We start from the raw sequence: 7,341 nt of genomic DNA on the forward strand, positions 1-7,341 counted from the left end.
TTGTGTGCAAGGATATTGCATTTGGAGAAGCAAGGATCTTTTGAGGCGATTTTATTCAAGACTGCTTATGAAGAAGCAAGGACCTTTTGAGGCGGTTTTATATTATAAAGAACAAGCTGCTCTTGCATTTCCTTTTCATTTACATTTGGAGAAGCAAAAATCTTTTGAGGCGATTTTATTCAAGACTGCTTATGAAGAAGCAAGGACCTTTTGAAGCCGTTTTATATTATAAGGAACGAGCTGCTCCTGCATTTTCTCTTCATTTACATTTGGAGAAGCAAGAATCTTTTGAGGCGATTTTATTCAAGACTTTTAATTTGAAGAAGCTGGGACTTTTTGAGTGTTGGGAGAGGTTAAAGGATCAAAGATTGTGGAAAAGGAGGATTGTGGTGGTGATAGGTGTTTTTTGTCGTGCTTGAATCCTTTAATTTAATTTACATTATTTAATATTTCTGGAGTGTTAATTGTTGGAATTTCAGGTGAGTTTCTGAAAACTTTCATTGTTTTTTTTTTGCAGTAGCTGCAGATTGGTTTGTTGCAAGTAGGACTAAAAAAAAAATATAGTAATAGAAAAAGGGTTACAAAAGTTGGTAAGAGTGTAACAGATTCAGATAGTGTGTGTGTTAGGTAATAGAAACTGTGGACTGATTTTAATTATAGTAATTTGCCACCAATGCAAGGTATACTTGTGCCTAAGGGAAATCTTTTAAAAATGCAGGAGCTACAGGGAGGTCATCTTAGTGGAAACCTAGTTCAAAATGATTATAGTCAGGAAGTTGGTGGGATTGAAGATAACCTACATTCTCAAGCAAATACTGTTATTGGTTCCAGTGAGATTAAGGTAATTGAAAGAAAGGAAGATTTGCACAGTGTGTGTTATACTAATAGACATAATGGGGAATTTTGTATATTAGTGGATACGTCAAAGTGCCCTTTTTTCAACAATGTTAGAGTTAAGAATGGACTTTTTTTGTGGGAGAAGATAAGAAATTATGGTGTTGTTGGTATTAAAAATATTAAGGTGTTTGGTAGATCACTTTATAAGATTTATTTTGATACATATATTAATGCTAATTTGGTTTTGTTAAATGAAAATCTTAAAAGCAATAATGTACCGAGCATTTATCCCAAGAAAGTTTGTTGAATCGGTTGGGGTTGTGAGAAATATTCCGTTAGATTTTTCAGATGAAGAAATTATTAATAATATTATCTCGGATGTTAAGGTTACTTCAGTTTCTCGAATTATGAGACGGGATTTAGTTGATAAAAATAAGTTGATTCCTACTTTTTCTGTTAAGTTATTTTTTTGAGGGAAATGAGCTTCCGGAGAAGATTGATATTTTTTTTTGTTAAATTTAGGGTTTCTCATTTCATCAAAATTAGACAGTGTTATAATTGTGAGTCACGATCAACCCTTTACAACAACATATGCTTCCATGGATTTTTACATGAGCTACTCTGACAAGATTTTTATTGCTGTCTGGTGTTTATTATCCTGGCATTTTAAGGGCTGTCAAAGAGTACCTTGCCATTTTGTGGGATTTGTGGATTGCATTTCCTATTGTTAAAAAAAATTAAAAAATCAGCTTTTCAGCTTAAAATGGTTTTTTAGATGGATTCAACGGACAACTTTCAAATTAATGACAATGGTAAGCTAACATTTGATTTAAAGTATATGTGTACTATGTACATATGTACATATTTTACTAATAAAAATGCTTCGTTAGGCTTATTCATAGAAGCTGTGCGTGCAAGACCAAGTCTATGGGACCAAAGGCTGGATTCCTACCGAAACCAAGCACTCAGAAATAAGGCTTGGCAGGAAGTTCTTGAATAACTTGGTAAGGATCAGTTTACTTATGAACATTTATTATATGGCATCTAATTAAAATTGTAGGTATTTCTGTATCTCAATTATATAAAGGCCATAGGCAAGCGATGGAGTTCCCTTAGGTATCGATATAGCAAGTGGAGGGAATTCGGTACCAAGAGTGAATCAAGTGGAGAAATTAAGTTTTTTCCACATTCAGCACAATTGTCGTTTCTTAACGACTCGATGGTCACTCGAAAGTATGCGTATTTAAATGTATGTATACAGGATGTCCTAGACTACCCGTCCACCCCCTCTAAAATTGGGAACGCAAAAATATAAACTGCCAAGACGGGAATTTCTCTCTGTTGGCCGTACTGCCGACTTGCAGTTTCGTCCGTAAGTGGGTTTAACTGACCGGAATTGCATTATTTTAACCGGTAGTCCATTCCAGCGAAAATGTTTAAACAAAAGTTATGAACAGGGATGCCGTTTGGATCTAAATAGATCTAATTGGATACATTTTTAGACGAATTTTTGCGGGATACTTATTTTTTCCGGTCAGTATAAATGTGGATACTTTTTTAAGGGCCGTTTTCTAATGTAAGCAGTAAAGTTGCCTTTACTAACAGGGCAGATAAATTGTTCATCACTTCAAAGTGTTTTCGTTTTTTTACCTTGCAGGTAAAAATTAATTTGTTATTCCGTATAGTGAAACTTCACTACATTTCCGGGAGTGAAACTTCACTACATTCGTCATAAAATTTCAAAGGTTGGCAATGCAACATAAGCAAATATAGAGCAAGAGCAACTGTTAGCAAAACCCAAAACCTTGGTTGAAATATCTAATATAGCTGGCTCATGAACCAAAACCAAACCAAAATTTAAAGTTGGGTACAAATTTTAAAGGTTGCATCGGGTGAGCAACAGTTTATCGATTCGAGAACTTAATGCGCTGATGAGAAAACGAAAACTCGTATTTAGAGACGATAAAGTGGCCGGTAAACTATAGGTTAGATGAGAAAACGGCCCGAAATAGGTCACAATTTTATATTTCCTATCAAGTTTTTTTCGTTCAAAAATCGATTTTCATTAAAGATGGTAGAAAGCATTACGTTTTGCTAAACGTATAAAGAATCGCTACTTAAGCGTGAAATTAAAGCATTTAATTTTTTTTTGTGAACGAAGCAATGAACATATGAAGAGATCACACCAAAATAGGTATAAGCGCAATTGCTTTAATTAGCTTAAAAGGATGCTTTACGCAAGATCTTAATATACATATCTTCGATTAAAGTACAAAACCGCGTATCAACAAAATGCAAAACCGCGTATGTGACGTTGCATAAATTATTTTCTAGAGAGTAAAAACACTTATATTTCAAAATGGTTCTCTTTTTTTATAAAGCAATCGCATTTCTGGCTTGGATATTTCAGGACGAATGGATAAGGATTGAGCCAAGAGCTTGTGTGAGCAAATCCAATTTTGGGCCGCAAATGTCAGTTACGCGGTTTTGCAGAATGACGATAGGCGGTTTTGTACTTTAAACGACGATGTATATAAAGTAAATTATACTCTTTCTGTAGTAATCTATTTCATATCACATATTTTAATTTGTTAATTTAAAAAGAGAGAAGATTTCAATGTAGTTTAAAAAACTAAATTTGATTTATTTAAGGAAACTTTTATGAATTTTACTGAAAAGACTTTAAATACACTCTAAAAAAATTTTGTTTATTTGCGCATATGGAGAGAAGTAACCAGTTTCCTCTTTTAATGTGTGCAAATTTGCATGCGGTGTAATAAAATTAATCATTGCCTGTTTTCTTTAACATAACGAATTTGTCGGAAGAGCAAAATTACACATAAAATGTTTAAAATAAAGTAATGGTTATTATTAGTAGGAAATGTATTTGTAGTTTGAAAATTTTTGCAATTTTAAACATTCTTTATATGTGTATATCTTAAAAATCTCAAGTTCAAAATCAAATACTGAACAACCTATACGTATATATATACAGATTCTTGTTGAAGAATAGATACTTTTCAGTAGAAGTTTTACATGCTCTTTTTAGAGTGTACCTGCTATTTATTATATTTACTTTGCAAAATACTTATGCACAAAAAATGTACTTTATAAATTGAAATTACAAATGTTTGATTTTATGCACATGTATTCCAAGTCCTTAGGATGGGTTAGATTATGTCTTTTTCATGAATATGTTTGGTTTTCTTACAAATTATGAGATCTATATGTAAAAAAAGAAAATTGGATACATTTTTGGCTTGATCAGGGATACATTTTCTAGAGACGGCTCGGCAACACTGGTTATGAATTTCCATCCGCAGAATCAGAATCTATAGGAAAAACATGTATACCCTCCGTAGCATCTCCGTTTTGACAGTTGACGTTTTTGCGTTTTGCAATAGAAAACATTTACCCTCATTTTATGTACATAAGTACATACATACTTCATAAACATACAAATGTATATTTAAAGTTATCCGTATATGATTTACCCCCCAATTCTGTGCAATTGACAAATAATCAATCTTGACTATTTGTCAATAAATTTGCGCCTAAAACTATGCCGATAAGATTTGGCTGTATTTGCTAAATTTGTTGTGCATGTTTAAAGCGCCTAAAATTAAATTTTTGCAGCATAGTTTAGGCGCAAATTTATTGACAAATAGTCAAGCTTGACAATTTGTCCAGTGAACAGAATTGGGGGGTAAATATATAGAGTAGATGTATTTCTATTAATTGTGTAGATCCACAAGCCTTTGGCAAACTCCCACTTCTGAGGCGTTGGAAGAGACAACTAATGAGGAAGTCCGTGTAGTTCCAAAAAAAAGTACGGCCAACGTTAAAGGTAAAGAAAATAATTAAAATTTAAATTTTCATAACTCAACTTTAAATAAAAAAATAAACATGCCTTTAATTTCAGAAATAATCGCTTTAAAGAAGGAAGAGTTGAACATAAAGAGAAGATACGTTGAGCAGCAGGATCAAAAGCGGAGCGCGTCACAAGCAGGGCTGCCACTGACGAGAAAAAATACCTACCATCCACTAAAAAAATATCTACCAAATCTGGAAAATATCTACCAATAACTGTTTTCGTTCTGTTTTTTTAGTTATTTCAATAAAAAAAACATTTTTTTTTGGCTTTTATTTTTGTATGTATAAGAATATGGTTGCGCTTTAACCAAATCCTTAAAAATCAAGGATTCAAGCTAAATATATACAAAATTTATAAAATTTTTGTCTGAATTTTTAACTTTTTACTCTGAATTTTTAGAATATTTTTGGGTATGGCGTTGCATAGCCCATGGAAGTTTAGTAAAAGTTACAATGTCTAGCAAATATTTTCTGAAGGTTTTTAAAAATTTGTTTGCAGCCGGTAATTTGTGTTTTTTCTCATTTAACAAATGCCATTTATAAAAACTGGCGTTGACTTTTTAAATTTTTTTGCGAACAATTATAGTGTATAATATTGTAAATTTTTTCTTCTTATTTAAAGAAATTTATAATTTAAATACAGCTACGAAAAATAAATCGGGAACGAAAATTTATATTTATTTGCCAAAAAAAAAATACTTTAAGAAAAATCTACCAAAATATAAAAGAACTTACCTTTTTACCAACCCAAATTTTTTCTACCAATTTTGGTAACAATTTACCAAAGTGGCAACCCTGGTCACAAGTGTTTGGCGAGAGCGTTGCAATGGAATTGGAAAACTTGCCAGCCCCTCTCTTTAGAAAATTAAAAATTCGAATAATGACAGTTATTAACGAAGAAATAACTGAGTACGAAAACTCGAATTTATAAATGTATAACCTACAAAGCGTTTCATAGCTATACACATATCGACAAGTTTTGATCATATATTCTTTTGTCTTTTAATGTTTTATTTTTTTATATCTAGTTTATTCTTTCACAAAATCCACATAAATCCAAGTTTCAAACTTTGTACAAAAAATAATAAAAATTTAACAAAGTTCCATCAAAATTTCAAGCTTTTTAATTACAATTTCGAGAGAAATTTTTGGTTTGAAGTTTTATAGTTTCTTAAATTTTAGTAAAATAAAGTGCCGGAGAAAAGTATTGCCACAGTTAATTTTTCGCAATATAAGCAAAGTTTTGCATTCTAATTTCCTTTCGATAATTTTTTTATAAAAATATATACATACATATGTAGTTCACACTACACCATAAACATAAATATAAAATCTCTAAACTTTGTGCAAAACTCAGGAAAATTCGATAAATTTGCATACTAATTTGCAACTTTCTATTGAAATATTTTAGAAAAATTCTAGGTATGCAGTTTTATAGCCGATTCAATTTTAGTATAACAAAGTGCAAGTTGAAGTTTCTAAATAATCGCGTTGATTTTAAAACTATACAACTGCATACTTAGAAAAAATCTCAGTAGAAAGTTGCAAATTAGTATGCAAATTTATTTAATTTTTCTGAGTTTTGCACAAAGTTTGGAGATGTATTTTTTTTATTTTTTTTTAATCATCGAAAATAAATAAGAATACAAAACTTTGCATATATTGCGAAAAATGTACATACATAAATGCAATTTTATTTAGTAATACAAATAAGCAAAATTAAAGTATTTTTTTATTACATATTATCCTTGTTAAAGTACGGCAATTTTCGCTCGTAGAACATTTTTCCAAACTTTCATCTTGCAAATGCTCCATTATCACTTTCTCGGCCGGAGGCGCCAATATCGCACATTATAAATTTATACTCAGCATCTGCCATTGCCATTTATAAAATTGAATTTGTTTTTTTATAGTTAAAAAATGTAGTTCGTGAATTCGGTGGTGCCTTTAATAGCGTAAAATATTTTTATGAGTGGGGTAAGTTTTCAGAAATTGTAAGTTTATGCACCTTTATTTGGATATGCTTTCCATCCAATGCTACAATGCAGTTAGGAAACTGCCACTTATTTTCAAATTGCCGAGCTATATTTAGAAAAGCTTGCGAAGTTATCTCCGTAAAAGCTTCTGGATACAAAACCTGAACAATTTTTTCAACTGTTTCCGAAATAAATTTACATACAACAGACGGAGAGCACTTGTAGCAACTTGCGAGACTTCTCTGAGACTCTCCTGTGGCTAAATATCTAATTATACACACTTTATATGTAGGTTTGTGTTGAGGTTATAGTTGTATACATATTAACCTTAGAGTAATAACCAAACGCATCTCTTCAGCGATTGGTTCACGAACTAAATATTCTTTTTTGATCAAGGGACCGACAAGTCCTAGCAACTCCTCGAACTGTACTACTCCCATACGAAAATATTCAAATGTTGAAACTGGACCACAAAAGCTCCATCGTAATTCCGATGTTTATAATATGATCTGATCCAACAACTCCTCTTCTTAATTCTTTTCTTTTCCAAAAGATCTAAGATATCGAACTCTTCAAACCCCATTATGTCCATTTTGATTTATCCGGATGGAGGAATATATTTCGAAACGTTATTTGTTTATTAATTTAAAAAAAA

Source organism: Rhagoletis pomonella, unplaced genomic scaffold (assembly GCF_013731165.1).
Source record: "Rhagoletis pomonella isolate Grant_MI unplaced genomic scaffold, Rhpom_1.0 Rhpom_scaffold_00004, whole genome shotgun sequence".
NCBI lineage: Eukaryota > Metazoa > Arthropoda > Insecta > Diptera > Tephritidae > Rhagoletis > Rhagoletis pomonella.